Genomic DNA, 27168 nt, shown 5'->3' on the forward strand with positions numbered 1-27168 from the left:
CTTACCCTCTGTTCCCAGTTCTTAGCTCCTACCTCGGGCTGACACTAACGACCACGCTACTCTAACGTGCGCTGGATCAGGAACCTGATTCAACCGAAAACTTACCACGTAAAAAGGATTGGTTCTCAGGCTGGATCAGGGCCCTTGTTCTAGGCTCGGGGAATGGTCACACAGACACTTACTCAAGCAGGCAGGAGGAACAGGGTGAGCGCCCGGCAGTGATGAGGAGGGAGGGTGGGACTGGCCCTTTCAACAGCACTGCAGAATTGTGCCCAACGGAGCTGGCTGTATAACCTCAGCGTGGGCACCTGGTCTTCTCCGAGGCTACAATCAGACAAATAGCAGCGTTAAATAGGTTCTGCTGAACTGAACGTGTTCCAACGTACATCCTAAAGCACTTCCGAAACCTACAAAGACAATGACTTCTGTCCCTATCAGCAGAAAAGGCAAAACCAGTTTTTTCAAAGTTGTGAAAGAATTAGAGAGAGGAAATGGCTAGGCAAGAACAATTAACGCATTTCTCAATCATGCCTTGATAAAAGTTCATTCCCCACACACACTATCTACTTACTTTCCAGATGGAAATAGATTAAATTAATTGGGTTAAGCATGTTTCGTTAATGGCGCTACAGAAAGGGTATCCGCAAACCTACAGTGAACAGGTACAGCAGCTATGCAAGTGAACTACCTCGGCAAAGGAATACAGAAAGCCCCATTTTTATATATACCAATTACTTATAGCGCTTTCATGTAAAGAACAGAACGGGAATATTTTTCTAAATGGCAATGGCTTCTCGTAAGCTCCTGACTTACGCTATAGCCAACCCCTTTCCGACATTACCAGCCTTGCAAAGCCAGAATTTGTCACTTCGGTATGGAGAGTCTCAGCTTTGCAAATAGACTGCTATTATAATTGCTTTCTGGCTCTTATTAGTGGAAATTTTAATTTGCTGAGGTTACATATGCCAGAACTGGTCATTCTTCTAAAAGTAATTGTATACATGTTCCCCAAATCCTACAGTAATAGACGGCTCAGAAATATATGCAGTTATTGGAGTCCTACTGAAGACAGCGATGGAAAGAGCAGCCAGATTCTGGAGTTTAGTCCCCAGCATCGCCCAACGGTGTTTAGTGAGGATCCTTTCAAGTGGGTCATCAGGAGACATTCATGCAGTTGAAAATAAATCAAAATATCGTTGACTAGTGTTTCCTCTTGGCTCTAAGACTAGGAACATGCTTTCTCTGAACATGTGCCTAAAACGCTTTCTTTTGTTGCTAAGGAGATTGGAATTGGCTTCTTTACATATGATGGGCATATCTGCATGCCTCAGTTTGATATCTGTTAAGTAGAATTAAAGCTTATTTGTTTTGCCTGAATGACTACGTTAAGTTGAAATAGCTCTGCCACTGAGAAAAGCAGATGCTGGAGCTGGCCTTCCTAAACTCAAGGCAAAGTCTGCCATGAAATATAATTATGACTTTTTTTGTCTTGTCTTTGTACCGCTGTGTCCTAAATCTGTACTGTTTGTAAAAACAAAAGTAGTATCACAAAATACATTTGCTATACTACTTGCTAAAGATGGCTTACTGTAGCTCAGACTGAACACTTTAATCTGTCTTCAACATAAACATGGAAATCATAAAAATAAAAACCTGTACTCATGGCCTTTACCTTAGCATGCCTTCCAAATTTTACAGAATCTTACAAGATTCAAAACTGGAAAAAGGTAGAACAAAACACTGCCATTAATGCACAGTGTGCTACCAGAGCAGAACTGAGGAGATGAGAGTGCTCACCAAAGTCACCTTCGCAAGTGAAAAGAAATTCAACTGTTCAGCCTGGTGAGTACGCACCGCTGAGGGCACCGTTCCGGTCCTGGCTTGGCATGATCCGAGTCCCGACTATGCCTGTCCTTTCCTCCTCCCTCCTGTTCATTCCTACTTTTCCCTTTTGCTATCGCTGCCACACACACATAGCCATGCCAAGAACTGGGTTCAGGGAACTGATTCAGCTGAAAATTAGCTGAGGAGGAGGAGAAACAGGGACAAGGAGGGTCAACAGGAGCAGCCTGCAATTAGATTGGCTTAAACTACTCTTGAAACAACGCCCTTAGTACCCAAAGAGGCTATTCCTCTTCGTATCCATCAAGATGTGCAGAGAGTCAGCTACCCCATTTAATTGCACAGGCATAGCTAAAAAGCTATGCATGAGAGAGGAAGGAGATAGCCTTGTCTGAAACTTTATAATGCAACCTGGTGCACTGTAGACATAATAAAATTATTTGCTAAGCCAGTCCACACATTAGAAGAGCAGCTGCCTAGTGCCTAACTACGAAATTACTCCGTAAATGAAAAGCAGGAATAAAAAGTAGCCAAATGGAAAAATACTTCCTGACCCAGCCAAAGAAAATAATTTACAACAGTTTCCCAGCACAGATAAAGAAAAAAGGGTGCATGCACAGCACTAAGACGTAGAAACTGAACTTCAGTGTAGTCAGCAAATACTTAGATATTTGCATGGGTGTTTCAAAGACAGTTATCTGGGGGGAAGAAAGATAGACCTTTTTTTTTTTGCTATATAGTTTAATGAAGGAGGACATTCAAGATCTAAAATTTGACATGTCAGAACAAGGAACTGACACTTATTAATATTTATACTAATGTAAAATCATCTGCATCTCCATACCACCTTTCATCCAGTGATCCCCAAGTTCTTTACATATGGCATACGACTGTTGCAAACCAAGGTTAATTCTCCAAAGTCAATAAAGGGACTATTTTATAAAGGAAGTCCATCCCTAAATGGAACTTACAGCATTTTACAGGCACGGAAATAGGCACAGATTTGCCCCATCGCACAGCAAACAGAAGAAAGACCCTAAGGTGTCATTCCTTCCCCAGTGAAATAAATGGCAACAATTGCATTGGCCTTCCCTTGTGTTTTTCACCATAGTAGTTAGATTCTCAGCAAGTTCAAATTATCTTAATTTCAATTAACTTAATGGATCTATAGCAATTTACTCCCACAAATGATCTGCCTTAAGTATTCTGATGTACCCATTCAGCTATTACTAGGGGAATTCAATCCTAATTATTACTCTCACTTGTTTTTTTCCCCCCAAAAGCTAGTTTTATACTTTTGCCCATAACAGCTGTGGGACTATAGTAACTAAAAGTGCCTGCCTTCTTAATCTTGTCATCACACGTCTAATTAAAAACATGTCTCCATTTTGGAGGCCCAGGCCTTGGAAAAACACAAGTTTTGGCAGACTTGTCCTCGTTGCTAGTATATGTTTATTCATGTTATGCAGTTTTGGATTGATAGCGTTCCACACACAAGAGGAACAAGAGACATAATTTTTTCTACAGATACACACGGAGAGAGCTGAGAATGTAATTTGCACAGTACTGCCCACACTGTGCTCTTAACAAGAAAAATGCTCTTAATACAAAAATTCTGTACCTGTCTACCGTCAGGTTTTTTTCTTTTCTTTTTTCAGCAACTCTATCAATTTAATAGGAGCCTCATGTCTTTCAGATGAACGCTAAATATATACAGATTGAAATAAACAAATACAGGGACCGCATATGGCCTGTTGACCCACTGGTTCTCTTGGATGCTGCCACTGAAATAAGGATTACTGAACATTATCCCTGAATCGCCATGGGACAACCAAGAAAAAAATTTCTCAAAGTCATATTTTAAGATCACAGCAGAGGTGGGGATGGAAGCCAATTCCCCCAAACTTCTAGTCTGCACCTCAAGCTTTTGAGAGCTGCATGTTTTTAAAAAAGGATCTGGAGTTTCAGAGGAACAACAGATATGCTGGAATTGGTGATCACTGCTTCAGATAAGGATCCAGCTCTCCCTGACTTCCACATCCAGTTACCAGATGTATCAGGCTTTTTCATTGCTTAAGTCTCATGAGGTGTGCAAAGCTCAAGTCTTGGCCCACCATATGAACACTGAAAAAATTATACCTGTGAGCAAGGTGGTTTCAGTGACTCAGTAGGTGATAACCTTCCCTATGCTACGATCTATAAAGAACTTCATTCACAGAAATAAAAAGAAAAGCCTTCGTTACCTTTCAAACGTAATAAGGAAAAATACAAGCACACTGAAGTATTAAACCCATTCTTATTTGTGCATATTTTGTCAGAATAAGAGTGCTAGCCCTCTTATCTATGCAAATTATCATTTTAGAATTTGTCTGCAACAGTTACATGCCTCCCGTTATTTTGCAACATAAACCAATTCAGCAGGTAATTTGGATTTCCCGTGTAACAAAAAAAATCGTGTCATGGCACTATTGGTAGTGAAATAGCTGGTGTTATCAAAGATTATGAGAGTATGTATGAAGGCACACGTTCCCAGGACTAGATAGAACAGAATACTGAGAAGCAACAAAGAAGACATTTAGAAGCCAGTAATAAAAATTAATTGATATATGCTAATACAGGAAGGTGATATCTGTTTCCCGTGGCATATACTGTTTCTTTCCCTTCTTCCACTCATAAGCCAGGGAAAACATTGACACAAAAAAAGCCATAGCAAAAAAAAAGTTCAGTCTTGCAAAAGAAAAAATAAATTCTAATATATATATATTTCCATATATCTATCTTCTATTTGAGACATTCACCTTTCGACTGCTTAAGATGCCTGTCTGGAAATGTGGCTGTTTGGTGACCACATCTACTGTGAAGCAGGAGACGGAGACAAAATCTTTTCCTAGAGAGTGAACTGGAATGAAAATGGGTTCTATAAGCTCAGTTGTAGACTGCATAACCCAAAGCTGACTCAATTTCCTTCTGCAGTTAACAAATTTAATCAACACCCTGTCACCAACTGGCTTTCTGAGAAGGCTTCTGAGATTTAATGAGCTCAACTTAGAAGTGCCAATGGACCAATATGGACATGGGAATTAGTCAAGACTTCTGCAAAACAAAAAAATTACAGCAAACATACTGTTTGGCAGAAGATGAACTCAAATTTATCTGAGAATATGGTGCGCTCTGGATAGAAAGTAATAAAGCAAGCATTAAATTTTGCCAGTCCTACTGAAAAATTGCCAAGTACAGACATTAATGTAAATAATGAATTAAATGTAAGTTGTAAAAGAAAGAAAGGATATAAATTTATTCCTTAATGGTAATTTCTTCTTATATTCTCTAAAATTCTAGTGAACACAAACAAAATTGCGGACAGGAATGGACGTTACTTCCACTAAAATCAGAGGAGAGGTGGAGGGAGCCCATATACATCTTTGCAAACTAATTTATAGTCCTCTTCTTAGGAACATCTTTTTACACATCAGCACTGTTCTACTTCACTTGTTTATGAATTCAACATTTAAACTTTTCTGAAATGTTTCTGCAAACATCAGAGTTTTGCAGCGTTGATTCAGAATAATAATGGATTCTTGCTATTTTTATTCAGAGACAAGTCACGGTATCACAAAATTTGAGAAGATTCAATTCTTAACAAATGATACAAATGATACAATTGAAAAATGCAACTATAGGATATTCCATCAGGAAACGTTTACTGGGACACAACTGATTATGGCCCTTCAACAGGAACAGAATTAATATTATAAATTCTAGAGAAATTTCAAGAAAAGGGTCTGTAAAAGTAAATTGAAGAAAAAAACAGCACAGAGAAGATTATTGAAATGAGGATGGGCGATATGGCTAAAGCTGAATAAAATACCCAATTTACAAGGAAAAAATTAAGAAACATGACCATATTTTGCTACCTGTTAAGCTTTAAGAGATACTTAAAACCTATTTGAGGTACCACAGCATGTGGGAGTCTGGTCATGGAACCAGCCCTGCTATAAACTGGGGAAACTCTAAGCAAAGGAACGGCCACCTAGCCAGAGCATTCCGTGTAAGCAGAAGATGATGGACACAGAAGGACCAAGACGTGGCTTTAAGGCATTTCAGTACTTTCATGCTTTCTGGAAGAGATGATTACAGTAATAACTGGTTGTTTTGGTTGATATTACTGGATGAAACATTGCGGTACTTGGCTAATTCTTACTCAGCTGAGCTGCCAACTGACTGTATGGTAGTCATTCAGTATCAGTTCAGTTTTGGCCCAGGGTTTTCATTATGGAATTTCTGTATGGATAGTCTCAGATGTGGCGAGAATGTCAGGATGCGAAGGTTTCTGTTGGAAGGCTTTTTATACACATTTATGTGACTTCAAGCAGAGTATTATTCAGTGCTACAGTGAGCATAATTAAAATGCATGACTTAAAAAGTTCAGGTTTTTTTTTTCTTAAACAAAAATAAGACTTACCAGTTAGTAATGCAAAACCTTAATAACAGGGTTCATAGTTCTGGGAAAACCTACATTAAACCCAGCCAGGCAAAACTACAGCATCAGTCACCTCTGTCCGGCACGCAGCGACCTGGCTCTTGCTGCTTACTTCCTACCGCGGTGGGAGCGCACTGCGCCAGCTTGTCACTGTGTATTGGACTCCTCTGAAGGCCAAACTCAAAACCCATCAATCAGTAGGAGCCTTTTGGCACTCTGTGAAGCTGTAGCAGGAACCAAAACAGCCGTTAGTCATTGTTTAATAGGCTTTTTAATACGAGTGTGGTGAATGATACTTTTCAGCCTGCTTCCGCCGCCTCTCCCCAGCTTTCCTCATCTCCCAGAGAAAGGAACCAGAGGAAAAAGAGAAAAACAGGAAGGTACAACACATGGTAGCTGATATCCCATCATTGGCACTAAACTGGGACTTCAAAATGGTGCCTCTGGTTGCCTTTGGACTGCAAAGTCCCTACAAAATTGCCGCAGGGAGAGACCAAGGCATGAAATTAATGCCTACCTGAGAAGTGGCGTTTCTCCCTTCCCAGTAACTCAAAAATTTTAGGTCTTTTCTTTGTCTCTTCTATGCCTTTTTCCCATTAAGACAATCTGTCCAAAAGAATGTCGGGTTTTTAGCAGCAAAGTAAATGCATACTTGTAGCAATAAGGCGGCTGACAAAGACAACTCCATAACATATTTAGACTAAGAATTTTTACCCGTGTCCAACAGCCAGCTATAAACATTTTAACATTGATTTGAAAAGCAAGCAAAATTTTTCATTCTACCACTGTCACCGCTAAGAGACATGCAGGTTAACTGTGTACGAACAACTTCCCTGACCACTTCTATCTCAAATCGGTATTGCAGATGTAAGATTTGCCTGCAGTCTCATATTTGCAGTTTGTAAAATTGTTTGGGGCTTTTTTTTTTTTGTTTTGGTGTTTGCATTGTGTTTTTTTAAATCCAAAACAACTGCTAAACCAAGCTGCACGTGTAATTACTAGACCAAGTGCATGCAAACTGCATCTGTATGTCAAGCAGTTTGCACTATCACAGCCAGAGTAACTGGGCGCGAAAAGCCAAGATTTTGACAAACACCTAGAAGTCTCCTTCAATAAAATCCAAAGGCTGTTTCTTCAGACATGTAATAGTCCTGCACATTCACCTACAAGCGGAGCTTTTGTTTAGAAGGGCTTTTGTTTAAAACTAATGATTATCACCTTCTTTCTAAGTCTGATTATCGCTTTCTTTCTTTATTCTAAACTTTGGATTTTATTTTTTTTCCTAAGAGTTTGATTACAGATTAATTCTGCTGACCTGCTTTAAAGCACGCATTCCCAAATACTGCCAATAAACAGGCCAATAACTTGATTCAGGAGGGCAAAACCTGTGTTTTCTATATACCAAAATTGATCCTTCCATGAAAACAAAAGGAACAGGCAGCTTTGTTTTAAACAAAAGACAACTTCATCCTGCAGGCTGTGCTCTGCAGACATTAGATAACTGATTTTCCATTTATAACTCATGATAATTTATGTCTCATCGACGTTGTAAAGGGAAAATCACCACAAAATTAAATCCACACCAATGGGCAGCAAGAGGAGACTGTTTTTCTCCTCCCTAGATTTGTTTTTACATTGCTCTACAGTTTCTGTGCACCCTCCATGTAACACTGAAAGAAATAATGAAATCCCTAGAGAGGGCTTTCACTGTTTTCCATTTTCCAAGGTGAATATGTTGGTTGAGAGAGGGATTGGAAGGATTTAGAGACTTGCTCTAAACTGGGGAACTGGTGAATAGCTGGTGGCCAGAAGCAGATACAAACTCAGCAAGCTGGGTAGGAGCAGGCACAGCTCAGAAGTCTGGGAAGTAATGCAAATGACAGGGACCCCAGGTCCTGGGTCTTTAGAAGACTCGTGCCTTTCCAGGGAGGTTGCCCCACAGTGCTGCAAACACAAGGTAAGTTTTTCAATTGCATTTTTTCAAATATAATGTGCATCGTAATGTAAATTACTAGCATTTCTTCCTCATGTCAGTAAAAAATGAAAATGCATTATTTACATGCGTAAAATAGAGCGATAGGACACAAAAAGAGCACAGTGAGAACAGAACATAAATGTGAACAAGTGCATACTACGTGCAGACTTGAAGTTCATCATCTGAGACATCAGATGACTAAAACTCTAACTGAAAACTTAACACCTTCCTAAAAGCCTAAGAAGGGACCTTGCAAATATATATGGTACAGATGGAATGGAGAACAGAGCCAGCCTCAATGACTTGCAGGCTAGTCAAAAAACAGTCAGCAGGAAAATAAGTAGACAGCGAAGTTAATCATAGAATCATTAAGGTTGGAAAAGACCTCTAAGATCATCGAGTCCAACTGTCGACCCAACACCACCATGCCCACTAAACCATGTCCCTAAGCGCCTCATCTACTCGTCTTTTAAATACCTCCAGGGATGGGGACTCCACCACTCCCCTGGGCAGCCTGGTCCAATGTTTAACCACTCTTTCAGTAAAGACATTTTTCCTCACCTCCAATCTAAACCTCCCCTGGCACAACTTGAGGCCGTTTCCTCTCGTCCTCTCGCTTGTTACTTGGGAGAAGAGACCGACCCCCACCTCGCTACAACCTCCTTTCAGGTAGTTGTAGAGAGCGATGAGGTCTCCCCTCAGCCTCCTTTTCTCCAGGCTAAACAACCCCAGTTCCCTCAGCCGCTCCTCATCAGACTTGTTCTCCAGACCCCTCACCAGCCTCGTTGCCCTTCTCTGGACACGCTCCAGCACCTCAATGTCCTTCTTGTAGTGAGGGGCCCAAAACTGAACACAGTATTCGAGGTGCGGCCTCACCAGTGCCGAGTACAGGGGCACGATCACTTCCCTAATCTATTAAGCTTTCTCCTAAAGTAACTGTTTAATCTCTCAGAAGGGGCCTGGCCACTCACGTGAGACTAAGCATTATCCCAGGGAAACGAGACACAGGCATAAAGTGCTGCTTCAATTCAGATGGAAATCCTAAGCACTCCTTTGGCTAATGCTTTGCACATATGTTAATGTCAATAACAAATTTCAAAACCAATGCTCTGCTGGGTTACAAAAATGCTGTGAAGACAATATACAATCAACTGTTCTTCCTGCTGGAGCACCAAAATCAGTAACAGTGACTAAACTAATTTAAAATCACAGTCAACACCATCATGCTCATATATACAACCAGAAACATGTATTTTTTTTTAAACAACTGTGACTAAAAGGAGGCAATATTAAAATTAAAAGACTGGGGGGGGAATATCCTTTCTCAAAAATTGATCAGCAGAATAATTTACAATTAAATTAAAATTAATTTTTAAAATTTGATTAAAATTAATTTAAAATTCAATGTTATATAATTAAAACATTAAATCAATTGGTCAAATCATTAACAACCGGTAAGTTAAATCAAAGCAACTTGTTGCAGAAACAGTTCAGAATGACAAAGATTCATTAATAACTTTAATATTTACTGTGAAAAGTAACACACATTCAAAGAGAAAATTACTTAAGTGAACAAACAAGATTAGGAAAAAAATGGTGAGATAAACCTTTCTTAAAAAATTGAAACAGCTAAATCTGGATGAAGTATTAAAGGTCCAGTTTGGCAGAACACTTCAAAATGTATTTTTAGTTAAATCTGAATCTTTGCTTATTGCAACTCCATGCTTTCTATTTTTGCACTGCGAGGGAAGGAAAACTGCTTTCCTAGTCGCAGGTTTTAGGAAAAGTTAGTTTGGTTTCTCAAAAGAAAGAGACAGGGGCAAAACAACAGACTTAAAAAGGACGCTTGGGAGCTAATTCACGTCTTGGGTAGAGCTGATATTGAAAGGTCAGGGACATTTTCACTAAAAACAAAGTTTGTAAAAAAACTCGACTGATATTCAAAGTGTGGACAAACCCCACTGTATAACCTACAACTGCACTGCCCCAAGAAGCGTGACTGCACCAGTGTAGTGTTTGGTAAAAGTAATAAAAGAAACAAGTTTCTTCATAAGTTCTTAAAAAGTTCTGAAAAAAATACAGCAGCTCCCTGGCTGGATGTAGTGTTGCCGCAGCACGCTGCTTAGAGACTCTAATCAAACTATCTGTTTTTCCAAATGGGGCAGACACACGTGAATCAATCACTTCCAGTCCAAAATAGAAGTATTCTTCCTAGTGTCCTCTACTAAAATTAATACTATACCTATTAATGAGTATGAACAGTGCTTACAAGCACCTGCATTAGGGTGTAAAGTTGGTTTTAAATGTGTGTGCCTGGTCCCTTATCAGCGAGTTGCAGAGGGCAGTTGGTGGTTAATGTCTCATCTCCCAAAGAGAACTCAGGGTGAGCGGTATCAGAGCCGCTGCCAAACGGCTTATCATTAAACCATCATGCTTCTGTCTCAAGTTTACAAAATACAAGTCTTTTTCCACACAGGGAGGAGAAAAACAGAAGAAATTGAGAACGCTGGTGGGTCCTTTACCAAATACGGATGGGAGAAAACAGCCACGTAGTATAATTTCAAAAAATTAATCCGCTTGGCTGAAGAAATAACATTGGAAAAGAAAAGAGCTGTAGGGAAGAGAGAGACTGCCACTAGCAAGCTCTGGAGAACTTTGCTTTAAAGCCGATTGGTCCAAATAATCTTATACTGAGCATTCCCTTGCCTGTTAACATAAACGTCTAAAGCCCTAGAAAGAAGCATGAAGCCATAAATAAGTAAGTGATATTTAACCAATAAGACACGACACACAAATAATTTCTGGACCATTAATGAATGTCTCAGGTGCACTGTAAAGCATGGGGCCAAAGGTCTAGATTGTCTTATCTTTCTCATAAAACAGGAATTATGAAAAATGCGGGAAGAGGGCATCAGGGAAGAGTCATACTCCTGTGTTTCCAGAGGGATGCCGTGGTTAAAATATGGCTCATAGCCAAGATGAGAGCTCTATTTTTGGTCAAAGACTAATTAATTTCTTGGGTATGAAAGGTGACTGTGTCTTGGTTTAGGTTTCTAGATTGTCTTATCTTTCTCATAAAACAGGAATTATGAAAAATGCGGGAAGAGGGCATCAGGGAAGAGTCATACTCCTGTGTTTCCAGAGGGATGCCGTGGTTAAAATATGGCTCATAGCCAAGATGAGAGCTCTATTTTTGGTCAAAGACTAATTAATTTCTTGGGTATGAAAGGTGACTGTGTCTTGGTTTAGGTTTAAATTTAAAGGTTTACCTTCCATCGGTCACTAAATTAATTTATAACTTCTCATGCAGTCTGGCACAGGGATTTGAGAGCTTTCCACTCATTCATATTTACCGACAAACCAGAGAGCAACCTAAACTATTTGAAGAAACATCTATGGGAACTAGAAGTTGACAACCTTTTACAAAGCTATGCCAGGGACAGTTGCTCAGGATGGCAAGGAGAAGGAAGACGCCAATCTTCGAAAGCAGAACTTTCTCGAGTCCCAGGAAGCATTTTGATGAAATATATAGTCACCGTCTGCATTTCTTCTCAATAGCCAAGTCTGTCACTGGGTTTTGTAAGCTGATCCTTTTTGTTCTTGTATTTACCACAGGGGCCTTTGTGTCCTTCCCCTTTGCACGCTCGCTACCTGCAGGGACACCTTTCCCCCCCTCCCTTGTAGCTACACCACAAAGGCAGGGTGTTTGCAATGTCACTGCAGCAGTTTGCAACTTCACCGTTACAATCAAAATCTAAAAGAAACCTTAAAAACTATCCCCCAACTTCTAAACCTTCAGGCAGATCGATTCACCACATACATTTATTTCAGTGGTGCAAATCAATAGTGAGCGGAGGGGAAAAAAAAAAAAAAGAATTTTGCCCTTTTATTTGGGCAGCATAATCATTTTCACATCTCAATATCCATATTACCAAGCAGGTATGTTACACAGTTTTTATTTACCATTATACTATGGAGGCAGATAATGATTAGAATTAGCACATCATTAGGATTATCAATTTGCCTTTAAAAAAAAATTTACAGTTTATACTAATTTTTTTTAACAGGGGAACTAAAAAAAGTAGGAACCTTTATAGATAATTCGGCCCACGGAGCATTCGAATTTCTACTAGACGCTCTGTTATTCAGATTGCTAACATGTTCTTTGTATACAGAAGGTAATTTTGTTTGACAGCAATGTTTAATTTCTAGTAAGCGACTTGTTTCTCCTAACTGTGTAGCTGTAAGGAGCTGTGAGAAAAACCTGAAAGTAAAAGATATTCTTATATGTTTGTCTTTAATTTCAGCTACAACAAACTACCCAAAGGATTTTATCTGACACTTCAATCTCAATATTGATTCGGGGAGATGAAGGAAGTTGTTGAGCTGGTTGGTTTTAAACTGATTTTCTACAACATCGATATTATGACTCCCAGTTGTTGGCTGTCTCAGATACAGCTCAACAAAGAAATACTTAGTTGTAACAAACGAACCAACCTCCGCAGGCACAGGGGAAAAGCCAGAAAGTTAGCCCCAGTCCTCGGCCAATTCTCAAGGTAACCTGTGAACAGAGCACTTTATTAAATAGATGTGACTGAGGTTAGAGGTGAATAACCCTTGTTCTGATCTCTTTGGAGGCGGAAATCCTTGTAGTATCCAAACATACCCGTTCCAAAAGAGACGAAAAAACACCTAGCAAAGAACTGTCTTCTTTGAATTCCACATTTCCTTAGATTCCGCACTGAAGCAATAGTTTACCAGTGACCAGTAACTTAACGGTACATAAAATAGTACATTGATAGAGTAGCTTGAAAAAAATGTTACACAGCCCATTCATCACAGGTTTTTGCATCTACTAAATTAATATTTCATATTTCTAAACAAATGTTTGCTAGTCTGTAAAGCAACAAAATAGTTAAAAGTGCAAAGCTGACACCAGGCTGGATTAAACAATTTCCCAGCAAATTACCCAGCAAAAGTCCGCGGGGATTTCTAGCGCACACCATGATGTCACACAGCAGCTGTACGGGAGGGAGCTCTGCTGAAAGGCCACTGACAACACATGAGACACGCTGGGGAGAATGTTCTTTCTGACTTGCTTGCTAATCCTCCTTCTCACAGCTGACAGCCCTGACACCTCGAACAAGGCTGAAAATTAACTGTCGTTATGAAACGAGCGAGCAAGACTCTCAAAGTTGAACGGGCTTTGAGCTTATGAATTCTGCTGGCAACTCATCTTTGAGCAAGGGACTCATAAAAACTTCTTTTAAAATGCGACTTTCCTAAGAATTAGTGTCCCTTTTTCAGAATTTTTCGACAGAGATTACAGGTCTTTTTCTTTTGTTTCACATTCTCATGAAACAAGTCATCTGCTAAACAGCTTAGGTCTTAAAATGCCTGAAAGCAGAAAGAACACACACATTTTTCTTCTAAAAGCCCCAACTCAGTACATTTTAGGATTATTCTAATTAGGGTTGAATTTCCCTCTTTTGGGAAAGAAAAAAATATTTGTAACCAGTGATCGTGGGACTGAAAGTAATCGCATCTTTGTCAGAGCCTTAGAAAAGAAAAGCAACAGAGACAGCAGAAGTCTGGGTAGACAAGCGGCCTCATCAGGAAGGGTTGCTGGACAGTGTTCTGCCGCAGAACGAAAGCTACGCGTGCTTTGCAAGAAATGTGTTTTTACAAATTGCCTGAAAGTTGTGCTGGAGGTACCGGAGGGCAGAGGAAAGAGGGTGCAGGCTAATGAACCGTGGAATTATGAAAGGTGGAAATGAAAGAGACATATTAGGTTAATATCCAGTCGTGCAATAGCTGTACATGGTTCCCTAGAGGACATTATTCTCCTGACATTTTTCTGTCTCTTTTAAATGTCTGAACCTAGCGGGTTCCTGTCTCTTCTCTTGAGATTCAGTTCCGCTGCCTAATAAAACTTCCTGTCAGGAAACTTTTCTTGACGTTCACCCTAAATTTCTCCTTTCTCCACGACAATACGTTATTCCAGGTTACAGCCTCTTGTCCTTTTGCAAGAAGAGAAATTATTCTTAATTTTTAACGTTTATCCTTCACGATTAGTTATTAACAAGTATGTTCTAAACTCTCTGTCAATTGGCCAAGCTTTAAACATACAGGTCCCATAAATCAGCCGTGGTGTTAGTTTTTCCTCTGTGGTCCCTGAAATTGCATTACATTTTTTAATGCTGGGATTCCCATACAAGGGGGAAGGTGGGCAGGTGGCTCACAGACTATTTCCCCCAAATAATCTTATTTGGTTTTTAAGCAAAAATTGATGTTTTACTGGGGAAAAAAAAAAAAAATTCCACGATTGCTCTCTCAAGATTCTGGTTTCTCAGTTTCTGCTTTAAACCTAAGAGATGCACAACTTCCTTCTAGTTTATGGCAATAATTTGGATTCCAATAGCCTTTCCCCTGGATGACCACGGAACAAAAGCAACCGGCTGATAACATTTCAGCCTTTAGTCATTCTGAGCTTTCCTAGTGTTGTCGGCACAACTGGAACACAAACAGCTGTAGCGTGCTGCATGAGTATACACTGTATAAGCAGTCAAAACAACTATTAGTAGTGTATTAAGTATATACACAAGTCTTGGCAGGAAACACAAAATCCAGCACACAAACACACACTTAATGGAAAGTCTTTCAGACCTGATCCGCCACTGCAAGTGCAGCTTAATGGGACTAGGCTCGCGGGTTTTTCTGAAACACACTTTTTATTTTTGTACGTTCTTTCCCAATACTCATTCGAATCCAAATTCAAATCACATTCTATCACAATATTTAATTGCCTAATTCCTGACAGACTCTTGGCACACATAAAATAGGGCGCAGGCTGAGATAAACCATTTTGAAGCAGCAAAGAAAAATGTATTTAATTTTTAATTTGCAAAGCAATTTTTCTTTACCAGCTTGGGTAATGTCTTTGGAACAGTCGCCTAAATAATAATCTATCATGGATGTTGATATTTTTAAGCAATAAAATTTAACATCTGCCAAAACCGTGGTCTTTGTTAAAGGAAAAATAGACTATAGTGCACAAAGGAACTATCAAACATACTAACTGAATAAAGATCCAAAAATATTTATGAAAACTATCAAGTTTTTCAGATTTTTAATCTCTTTTTGTTTTCTTATTTATTCCTAGAGATTGTAAACTATGGATACTGGTGAATTATTTATTCCTATAAATTGTAAACTATGGACACCCTCAAACTTTTAAAGGTTTTCTACTTCAAACTGAAGATTGAAAAACAAATTAGAAAGCTATTCTTCTATTATAGATACCCTGCTTTTATATTGTTTTCTTCTCCTATATCCGGTGAGAGTCAAGACAAAGGAAGTATTAGGGGAAAAAAACACCAGCAAAAACTGTATGCATTTACTGTTGCTCAGTAACAGCCACACAGAAGACAAATAGACAAAAATTTGGAAGAAGTCTGAACCAGCTGGAAAGGGAGGGGATCTTTGCTCAACAGGCCAGGTGCATTGCAGGCTGGCTGTGGGCTTTGTCTTTTTTTTTTAATGCTGCAAACAGGATACTTAGCCATCAATATTTTTCAGTATGACTCTTTCTATGACTTTTTTCCAAATCTTTACCTTATTTCCCCTTGGACTTACAGTATTAAATAGCAATTTCATATTGTATATAGGACCATGAAAGTAAAGAAAGAACAAGCATCATTGCAATCACCTAAAAAAGGGTTCTAAGTAGGAGTGACAATGAGAAAGCTAGTGGTTTCATTTACCTGCCACGAAAACTGAGTTGGCTCTACCCAAGACACCTTCAGGGTCAAAAGGCTCTGCAGTTTTAGTCAGTTCCCACAACGAAGAAGAAAAAAAGCACATTGCTTGCATTAAGCCAACACAATGATGCACTTGCAGTGGAAATCTGAAACAGTGACAAAAGGAGACGTTAGGAAATATTTAGCTTAGCCACCTTTACAAGAGAAATCTGTATACAAATTTACAATGAAGAGGATTAAATGGAAGCTTATTTAAGGTCTCTTTCTGCTAATGCCGTTGCCTAAACATATGCTTTCTTTATTCTTCACTCTTTTCTTTCTCCCACACTAATTCTACTACTGCACTGGGACACAAACATATTTTAATTTACATTTAGCTAACATTGACTTTCTTGGTAGTTGGAAGCATTTATGCAGTAGAGAGGAAAGAGAAAGCATATGCAAGCATCTGAACAGTTTCCAGTTCTTTTACCTTCTGTACTTTGCACTCCCTCTACGCAAACACACACATTTAATTATCAACTTACCTTCTGTACTTCCTGCTCTCTCTGTACACACACACTCTTAAATATCAACTTCTTACATTTAATAATCTCTGGTTTAAAGACCTCATGTAATTACAAAGGCCAAATAGTTACAGCAGTAGCTAGAGCCAATTTGGATAATTAGGCTTCAGTGAATTGAGAATGAACTAGTTTTAACGATAGGTAAAAGTTCCTCAAAGAGAGTCTAAATATATAATCTTATAGAGCGACATCCAAATGTATAGTGGAAAAAGGCATACAATAATACAAATATATTTAAAATTTTAAGCTTAATCTTTAACCGAATGCTGGGAGAAAAGCTGGCATTATCATTATTTTTAATAGTGCCTTGATGGGATCGTTCACCTACCAGACGACGTGTACATGATACATGATGAGACCCTGACAATAGTCAGTAGGATACTGAGGTCGTGTTTACTGTGTTTCTCCAACAGGTCTGCCCAGACCTGTTTCTTGCCCTATACGTGGGAGAGCTCAAGCCCGGGCTGAACGCTGGCTGTCCTAGCTGCAGCCTCGGAGGCAAGGCAGGCTGGCAGCCAGCAAGCATTCGGAAACTTGCCGGACAGACATGGGCCAAATTTCTCCCTCTGAGGACAAGTAAGCTCATCGCTGTTGTTGGCTATTAGTATACCAGCGACTTCCTCCTCCCCTCCCCGGCTTTTAAATTAGAAACACGCTCACAAGAATTATCTCAAACAAATGTCTGAAGAGCAAAGCAGGGGCCAGAAACTTAATTCCAACCACGCCTAACCCTAAATCCGATGGTAATTAAGATCTAGCTCCCTGGTTTTCCCCTTCTTTTTGACACAGTTTATTGACCAATATCCATCTTCACGGACCACCGAAAGAACTCAGTAGGCTGCTGAGTAAAGCTGGAAGGCACAGACCATTCTTTGCTTCCAGTCCTGCAGCATTACAAGTGTCATTGTGTACAGTTAAAAGCTACTGACCATTATTTTTCGCTTTGGAGAACACAGTACAAAGGCCTGCTCCAAACCCCATTGTACTTTCTGGATTTGTACTCATTTGACATTACACTACTTCTGAATCAGGCTTCACATTCATAAATATCAGAGAGGACTGCTGAAGAAGTAATGCATGTGAAGTGGCCTGCAATCCTTGAACAAAGCAGACCTTGCTCCCCCCTACCATCATTACTCACCAGGCATGGCAGAATGAAGGGCCGAAAGGATCAAAGAGCAGAGCAGCAGCAGTATCTACTAATAATTGACAGCGTAAGCAACACCACTAATCAAGGCCAAAACACAGGACGTCGTAAAGGACAGACATTCAGGTTCTCTGGCTTAGCTGACATCATTTAAACTGGGACCAGTTGAGCAAAACGCAGGACAGTTTTAAGTAAAATAAGCAAGAGCAAAGCTGCACAAAATTAAAACCAAAACTGAACATGAAGCAACTTCAGCTAACAACATGCTGTACTGATGTTTTCTGAACCTTCTCCTTACACAAGAGATAACTGATTTCATGCATAAAAATAGGTGTAGCTTGGGCAAATTAACACCGCCATTCACATTTTACATTTTAGATTTTGCATTTCTTGATGTTTTCTTTAAGTCCAACATGCCAAAATAGCGCACTTTAAAAAAAAAAAAAAGAGGTGCCAGGAAGGAGGTGAAAGAAGTCCACTGGTACTGTCCTCGACTGTCAAAGGAAATGGTTGAGAGGAAAGCATTGGCTGCTGTCTTGACCAATATTGACTTTCATAACCACTTTTTCCTGAACTTAAGTGTGCTTGTCAATTCAACCATTTCTACAGCAACAAAATGTCACTACATTTTAGCTTCTAATTATTTTATATCCTAAGACAACAATGAATTTACTCTCATTGTAGTCAGTATTCATTGCCTTTAATATTGAACGGGGAAAACTGTTGTCCAAGTGACTAGAACCCTCTGATAAAGACTACTAAAAGGTTGGCAAACTAACTATGAAGAATTGTGTTCTCCTTCTCCAAGGAACAACTGAGCCATTTAGGTTTACCAACATACTTTGAACTTGACCCAGAAAATTCAGCTCTAGCACAGAAGTAATTTAGTTTCTACAGCTGATCCAAGTACTGACTTCTCTACCTGAAGTGTCAAAAATGTTTTCCAGCAATGAGAGCTAGGACAGCCAGTTATACAGTGTGAACCTTGTGCTTCTTGCCTACCAAAACTAATACACAGAGGTCAGCAGAAAAACAGCATACAATATTTTGTCTTTACTGAACTAAAGCTCTTAGCCATCATCAAAATATCCATATTTTGCAGTAAACCTTCTGAATAATACAGTCCATTTTCCAGGAATAAAGCCAGTATCCCCAAAGCCAGTTTTCATAACTGCTAAACACTTGCAGATACATTTCAAGCATTTTTACTAAACAAAGTACAGTGGGATAGTTTGCTATTCTGAAACACACTTCAAAGGAATTTCAGCTGAATGAACTAAAACGAAATATTCCACGGTCTCGGTTTCAACCATGTTCTGTTATTTAATTATTTTGTAGAACTCCAAAGATAATTAAAGTTGCAAATATCTGAAGTCTTCAGACTACTATGTTTCACAGCCAGGAAGAGTAGACAGAGAACAAGTTGTCATTTTCATGGTTGCCCTGGAGCCACTGTAGGAAGCCACGCTATGTTCCCAAACCTGGTTGAGATCAATAATTGTTTATAATTATTCTATGCAATGTTCCTGGTAGTTGAAAATACCCTGATACAGAAAAAAAAGCTGAGAAATAGATGTCAGTGAAAATAGTTTAGCCAAAAGCAGAACTGCCTGTTCCAAACGTACCTGGCAGAAACGCATTGGCCCGATAGCGACAGCAAGTTTAAAACATCAAGAGCTGTCTTATAATTGAATATTTAGACTGATAAATGAAGTATTATACTAAACACTTAGCATGCAGGTAGCAAATGACTAAGAAAACCACTTTTGCCCATTTGTGGTTATTTGAAAGAAGGTCAGCTTCATCTTCAACGTAAGGCAAAACTCATTTTTGATGTAATTCATTATCCATTGACAAAGAGGTTGCAGCAGGAGTAAATGTGACCCGTTGCCTTCCCATTGCCTTTAGAATCCCTCAAACTCCTTTGCTTTTTTCAGAATACGACAGAATAGCCTTCCAAGCAGCAAAATGCAAGCACTACTGCTAATGTTTTACTGATTAAGGGTCTATTCCAAATGAAAGGAGTGTCACGAAAGTACATTTTTTGCCGAGTAATTATCACAGCCTTAGTAACACAAACATTTTTGTGTTTCTGCTTCTTCAATAGGAGCTGTGAAATCAGAGATGATTTAATCCCTTTTCTTATAATTCTAAGGCTACCCAAGTCATTGATGTATAATCAGTGTTAATTGTAGCAGTTAACATTATATCTTCATGTTACTTGGGTGACAGGGCTCAGCCGAGTGAATTCCTAGTATTCTGTTTTCTCAGCCAGCCTGTAGTTTGCAACAAAATACTACCTCACTTTACATTATTATATCTAAAGATTTTAATGCAATTTATGGAAAACTCTATTCCACATGATAGCAGCTTTGGATCGAATGAAACGGAAGTAAGCGTACCTCCTCAGTTCAGTTTTGTGCTCCTGGCACTATTTCTTTTGCAAAATAAGCAAACAAAACAAGAAGTTAATATTTTTATATTTGATTACTGTTCCTTCCATGATAGTGTGCCTGCCACATCTGCTAAGTGATCTAAGAAGTTTTACTATACCAACAAGGTATTTCTCTCAAAATTAGAGGCAAAAGAAATCACATCTTGTAACGCTCACAGTCAGATAATCCCTTCTACAACCAGTTGCCCTTCATGTAAGGCAGCGGGAGATACCATCACCTCCTGAACAACCTGCTGCTTCTCCTGCACAGTTGGTGTATTTTCCATCATCCCTTCACAACCCAGGTAACTTCTGTGCAAATCAAACAAAATTAATTTCAGCCACCAGCTTCCAGCTCTTAATGCATTTTGCTACATCATCATACTGACATTATGGCGGGAAAAAATGAAACAGAATAAGCAGCTTTGTTTGCCATTCATGGTTACTACTTAATGTAATACATTACTATTTTGTGCAATACCCAGCCTGATGATAAAAGAACCAGAGAAAATCCTTTGTTTTGTTATGTTTGATCTTCCACTCAAACTGAATTTAATTTAAAAGTATAATAAGCCAAGAGAAAATATTTTTCCCTAATTGAGATGTACCATCTGCTGCAGTAATCAGCAAAACACATCTCAACTCATTTGGATGTTTGATGCACTGTTTTTGTACAACTGACAACGGGAAATACGATCATGATTAGAATACAAAGTAATTTTTGTCCTAGCAGTATTTGTTTTACACACGCACTCGGTGGAGCTTCTTCTAGGAGCTAGCTTGTCCTGCTTTTCTCCTACCCCAAATATGTTTTGTAGGTATTGCATTCTCAGGGAGTCTAAAATAGGGATTTCATCTGCTAGCCACTGAAAAAATGAATTTAAGTGGGTTTTAGAGGGGGAATTATCTGAAAGCAGGTATTTTTTCACTCATAATTTTCACACAGGTTACCTGTGCTGATGACTCACAGAAAGCTCCGTTCTAAATTACTTCTCCGTAGTTTGAAATTTTTGCCATTTGTTTTAATTCAAATGCTCTTATTCAGTAAAATATTTACAATTTGGAAGTGGTTTTTCTAGTTTGAAATAGGATTCTTTCACTCCACATACCAAAGTAAATGTGGTTCAGAGGTGTGAGTTTGAGGTCCATGCTATTTTAGCTCAAATTAGCCTGTCAATATTGATCAAGCCTTGAGACTATTTTGGCCCATGTAGAGCACAGGACTTCTTCCAGAAAGATAGTCTGCGCCCTGCAAAGTGTATTAGTTGTAAGAGGAGGAGGTTTTCGGAACAACCTGCATCTGAGATAGACAGGGCTTCTCTACCGGAGAATCATTTTTAAACTTAAGCCAAACCAGCTGAAGGAGGAATTTTAAGAGAATATTTTGAAGCTGTTGTACATAAATAAATCTTCTTCCCTTGTAGGGGGATTAACTTGCAGTGAATCAATGCCATTTTGTCTTCATCTCCTTGTGTACCTCTTATAAGAAAAGGATTTTGTCTTATAGGACAAAGATGCGACAGGGACATTTAAACATCATACAAACGAATTTTCCCTTTGCTGCCTGTATGAACTGGACACGAAACAAGTCTTCCCTTCCTCTTAAACAATTAAGGATCACTGGCGATCAAGACAATCAATAGGCATTTTCTGTTTTACAAGACAGTTAAAAACCTTGAGGTTCTCAAAGACTACTTTTGCTGGGAAACAGAAAATTTAGCTCAATTGAATCATTGATTTATTTGAATTAGCTTGAGTGTAAAGTTCTTATTTTAAGTGTACTTTTCTTTTATGCGAGATTATTCCAGATTTACATTGAAAATCTTTTGGGTTTGTATGGTTAGTTTCATGTTCTTGTCACGAAAGAGGGACCAAAGGCTGGCACCGCTTCTAAGGATGGAAAATGGATGAAAAATTTTTTCAAGCACTGGAACAGCTACATAATGACCAAATTTATGTTTTAATTTTTCTGTAACAGAAGATAATCAAGAGAAAGATAAAGAGAAATGCACAAATTTCCTTTTCTTTATTTTCTAGAATCTGTGCAAAGGAAAGAGGACTTCAGAGCTCTGGTCCCGTAAGTTCTCACTTCCCTTCTTTTCTGTATTTAAATTATCCCAATTACAGTAAGTGGTTTTTGTTTTGTTTTAATTGAGAGTTACATGTAGAAAAAATGAAGAAGGCTTCAAGAGGAAGTAAGATGGTATAAGGAGACTTGGGGAGGCATACAAAGGCTCACCTAGTCTCGCAATATCTTAGTATCTTCCAGTCATCATAATTCTCAGTACCGTGCTTTTCCACCTCAGATCTCAAAACCTGATGGAAATCATTCTATTTCAGATGCAACAAATGTACTAAAAGCAGAGCAGTTAAGTAGCAGCAGGGCTCAGAAGAGAATCAAGTTCTCCCCTTCTCCCACTCAGTAGCCCATCAAATTATTCCAATTTATATTAATCATATACAGTTAGTTGCTAAGATAACAACTAGTATAAGAAACGTCAAACGTTGTCCAGTTCATCAAGGGATGGATTTCAGGGGGTTTGCATCTTAACTGACCACACTGCTGTAAAGTTCAGCAGTCACTGAGATAATTTGTTTCAGTTTCATTTTAGGGCTTTGTTTGCATTGATGTATGATATTTCATATTTTCAATTTTGCAGTGAGGATGTACTAAAATTTCAGATTTCTGGAAATTGTCTACTCTACTTTGTAACTATTAATTAGCTGTGAGCATCTAGTATTTTTTACTGATTTCTGGAGAATGATAACGTTCTTCATTGAACTCAAGATCAAATTCTTAACTTCGGAAACACACGATGGCCAAAACAAATTAGAGCAAATTGGCTATATTTCAGTAGGTTTTAATGTGTTTGAAAGAAAAACTAATCCCAGCTTCACAAACTCCAAGTTCCAATGCAAACAAAGGCATACAAATAAAACTGTATCGGAATGAAGTTTTTTGTTTCTCAGTTTTCCATTGTAATTGAAAGAAAGCAAAGATGCTTCCATTTAACTAGGTGTTTATATGTAGATTAACAAAAAAGGGAAATTTTAATTTTTTTCAACTGCCTGTGTTTGCTCCTGTGTTCTGCCCTGTATTCTATCACTAGAAAAAAAAATATTTTTTTTAAATGCAGGTATAGTTACTAGAATTATAACTTCTTCTTAGCAACTACCCTTGTACTTGTGTTTTTGCTTCCACAGCTTCCTGCCAAGTCGACTTCATTCCACTAGTGAAAAATTACAAAACCCGCGTCCGATATTTGGACGACTTCTGCTTCTTTCCGTCAGGGAAACGATTAGTGCATTGGCTGTGCATAAACCCTTGCACATTGTCATCATACAAGATATTTGATTTTGCTTAAAACAAGGCTATTAATTTTCTCCCGCTATTGACGTAACTCTTTCAGAGGGCATGGGACAGCTTCATCTCCTTCACAGTTATGCAGCTCAAAATGCTCATAGATTATCAACATATTTCTCTCATACTTTTTGTTCTGCTGTTCCCAGTCTGGATTCTTTTAAATTTTAACTATGGGAAGAAAAGTCAGTCTTAAGTGAACCTCTTTGTTAGAGCTTATATGGGCTCTTACATGTCATACGAGCCTCTCCTATGAAAAAGCAGGTTTTCTGTGTCAGACTCACAGAGTGAACAAGGCCGGGCAAAGGAAAAGTCAGAAGAAAAAGAGAAAGAGAGAGATCCAGTAACGATGTCTCAAGCATGAGCACCAGCTCCAACTTTAAAACTCTCTGTGGAAGCATGGAAATCTAACCATACAACAAACAATATTCCCAGAAACTGAGTTCTAGACTCACATGGGCTATGAGAGTTTACGTAGCGGATGTTAGCTAAATTACACACAAACATCACATCTTCCGTAGTTTTCTTATTAATCTTCACATATAAGTAACTAACAAGCAGGCTACAAATCTGCTGTATTTGCAATATGTTGAGCTCTCAGCTGTCTCCCCAGACAATCTGTGGATGCAAAATATGCAAAAGTCATTGTCACCCACACGGAGGTGAACGCTCGCCTTGTTTTCACCATTTCAGGGTCCTAACTTGGGGCCTATTAGCGAGAAGGCAGACTGTTTTATTATTTGAAAAGCTGTTCACTGTGATTTATGGCCTTGTATTAGCCTCCTCATCTTGAGATATTAGACAATCATACTTTGTCATGGACAATCTGAGGTGGGGAAAACATACAGCATTCATCTTCTCTTGCCATCTAGGGACACTGCTTTTCATCTATTGTTTTTTCCTCTGGCATATCATTTCCTTGTAATCAATTTAAATTGAAAACTTTAATGACCTTCCCTGAGCGTTACACTGCCTTTTCACCTACTCTGAGGGGTTTTCTGCAAAGAAATTAAAACCCTAAAACCTTTTAGAGTTTGCAGCATTTTCTCTACAAAAAGGCATGCAAGTCTCATTGGCGATTATCAAAGGGTTTTAGCTAATTACCAATTAGGCAGACCCAAAATACTTTGTGTAAGTATTTCCACATTTTAAGTTATTAAAAAAATGTTTTATTTGCTATAAAAAGAGGCATAACATTTTTAAAAAGTGGTAAGAATTTACCCCCCTCCTCCAAAAAAAAGGAAAAACAGAGTGAAAAGAGATTTTAGAAGTCAAGAGTAAAGAAGTCAAGACCACGGCTTCAGAAATAAAAACTCTTCCTGGGACTCCAAGAGTCTACAGAGCAGGTACAGTTCTAAGGGGATTATTGCCAGCTGGTGGTGGGTTTTTTGTTCAGTTTTTTGTTTGTTTGTGGGTTTTCTTTGTTTTTAAAAGTCAGTCGCTAAATGACCAGTAAACAAAAAATAACAATCATACAATGTTGTTTTGATTCGCTGAACAGGATCAGGTGCCAGTAAAATGGTACATACAAAGATGTTCCTGCACTGCATTTTAAAACCTCCCACTACATTTTAAAACCTCCACATTGAAAAGAATGAATCAACAATAGGTTTAGTAATTACGGTGAAAAAAAATCAGAAGTATGAACAAGATCAATATATTCATACAGAAAAAATGTAATTTAATCTGAGGAGCCTACAGCAAAGACTGAAGGGAAAAGAGAGCACCGCAGACCTACACTCTCTACCTGTGTGTTTGAAGGCAGTCTTCTCTGGTTTAAGGTTTATGTGTTCTCCAGACAGATGAATTTACATGTTAGTAATACAGTGATCTGTAGAAAAATAATTACCTCTGGCAAGAAAACAGAAAATGAATGAAAAATAATAATTTGAGGAGCCTGTTGGGGGAAACCAAAAGAAAAACAGAAAAAAGCCCCAACCATTTCCCCATTGGAAAGAACAGATTTTTTTAATGTGCAGCCAGCCAACACGATTGTTGCCATCTCTGTCTATCAAAAGAAATGTCAACATTATGCTTTATTCTAAGCTAACGAACACCTACATGCAAAATACGTGCAAAATGAAAACAGATGCTGACATTTGAAACCACTATGCCACAAAGCAACTGCACGCCTTAGGCAGAGTCTGCTGCAGGTCATTTAAAATGATAAACCAAAAGGCCACATGGGATATAATAACTGATCTTTACGATTGCCTTTCTGAAGGATGTATCACCTGAGGGGACACACAAAATTGTTGAACGGCAGTAGCGGAGTCACAGCAATGAAAACTGAACGAAAAAGTAATGTTGGAATACAGAAGTATAAAGACATTAGGGCTGTTTTCATGAAACCTTGGAAGTAAAAGAGTATGGCTTTGCTCTGTGTGTGTGGGGAAATGGACATAGGTTAACATTTTATCTCCTTACCCTTCAAGTACAAGAGGCATTTCACTGGGAACCCCAATATATTCCTTCATACTAGGAGAATAGGAGGCAAAAATCTGGTATTTATGGAGTAAAAATAAAAAATAATAAAAAAGAAGCACTACCCTAAAAGCGGAGTTCTCTTGCCAATTTTTCTTCTCCTCCCATCCCCAAACAAAGAAAACTGTTACAGAGACAGTCCCATAAATCAAGTGCTTTGTGATGAAAATATTCCCCCCCAATGGTAGGAAAGCTGTGCTGGGCCGCTTGTCTTGAGGAAAAGCATCCGACTGAACCGAAGACTCCCACTGCCATGCGAGTGTCCCAATACCAGGCCATCAAACAACTCCAAAGCGCCCTCCCTTATTTTCATCAAACATTTCTCTGTTGACACCTCAGAAACCTCTCCAACAGTACCTGAAGGAACGTATCAGTTTTTCAAAACCATTTACATTTCAAGCAATCTTAACCGTACTAACTCTGCACAGGATGAGGATTTAGGTTTTCACATCTAAAATATGTAACGAGCTGAATTCAGAGCAAAGGAGGGAAATAATACTGAGCATTTAAGCGTCCTAGAAGTTCGAGTGCCACTTACTCAGAAAACCTGGGCATTTAGGACCCGAAGTCTGAGCGAAATATCAATAGGATTTCAGTCTGACTGTACCATTGATACTTTTGAATGATACATTGAGACTTCTGTCTTCTTTGCGCTTAGTTTTGCCAATTATACCAGACTGACATGATTCATATAGCAAACATTCATCTTCAAGCTGTGTTAAGCAACAACACATAAAGTTGTCAAAATCATTTCAGAGACCAAAAAAGGCTAAACCAAAAGAGCATTAAAACTTAACCAGCTGATTGATAAGGCTTCCATTTGCATTATTATTTTGGGTTATGACATACCTGTAATAAATGTCTTGGTGAAATGATTAAACCAGAAAAAATTGTCAGCAATTCTACGAGTACATTATTTTTGAAAACAAGGCTAAAACTCCTAATGCCTTTAGTCATTTTGAGACGGCTATTTCTCATCAGCCAAAAGGTGCCATGTAAATTGTGCCATTATAGATATTCTTAGGTCACCGTAAATTTTTCTGCAGGCAGAGACAGATAAAAAGATTACTTTTGAGATACGCTCTTCTGTTCACAGTAAATCATTCCCACTGAAGTCTC

Source organism: Aptenodytes forsteri, unplaced genomic scaffold (genome assembly GCF_000699145.1).
Source record: "Aptenodytes forsteri isolate BGI_AS27 unplaced genomic scaffold, ASM69914v1 Scaffold226, whole genome shotgun sequence".
Taxonomy (NCBI): Eukaryota; Metazoa; Chordata; class Aves; order Sphenisciformes; family Spheniscidae; genus Aptenodytes; species Aptenodytes forsteri.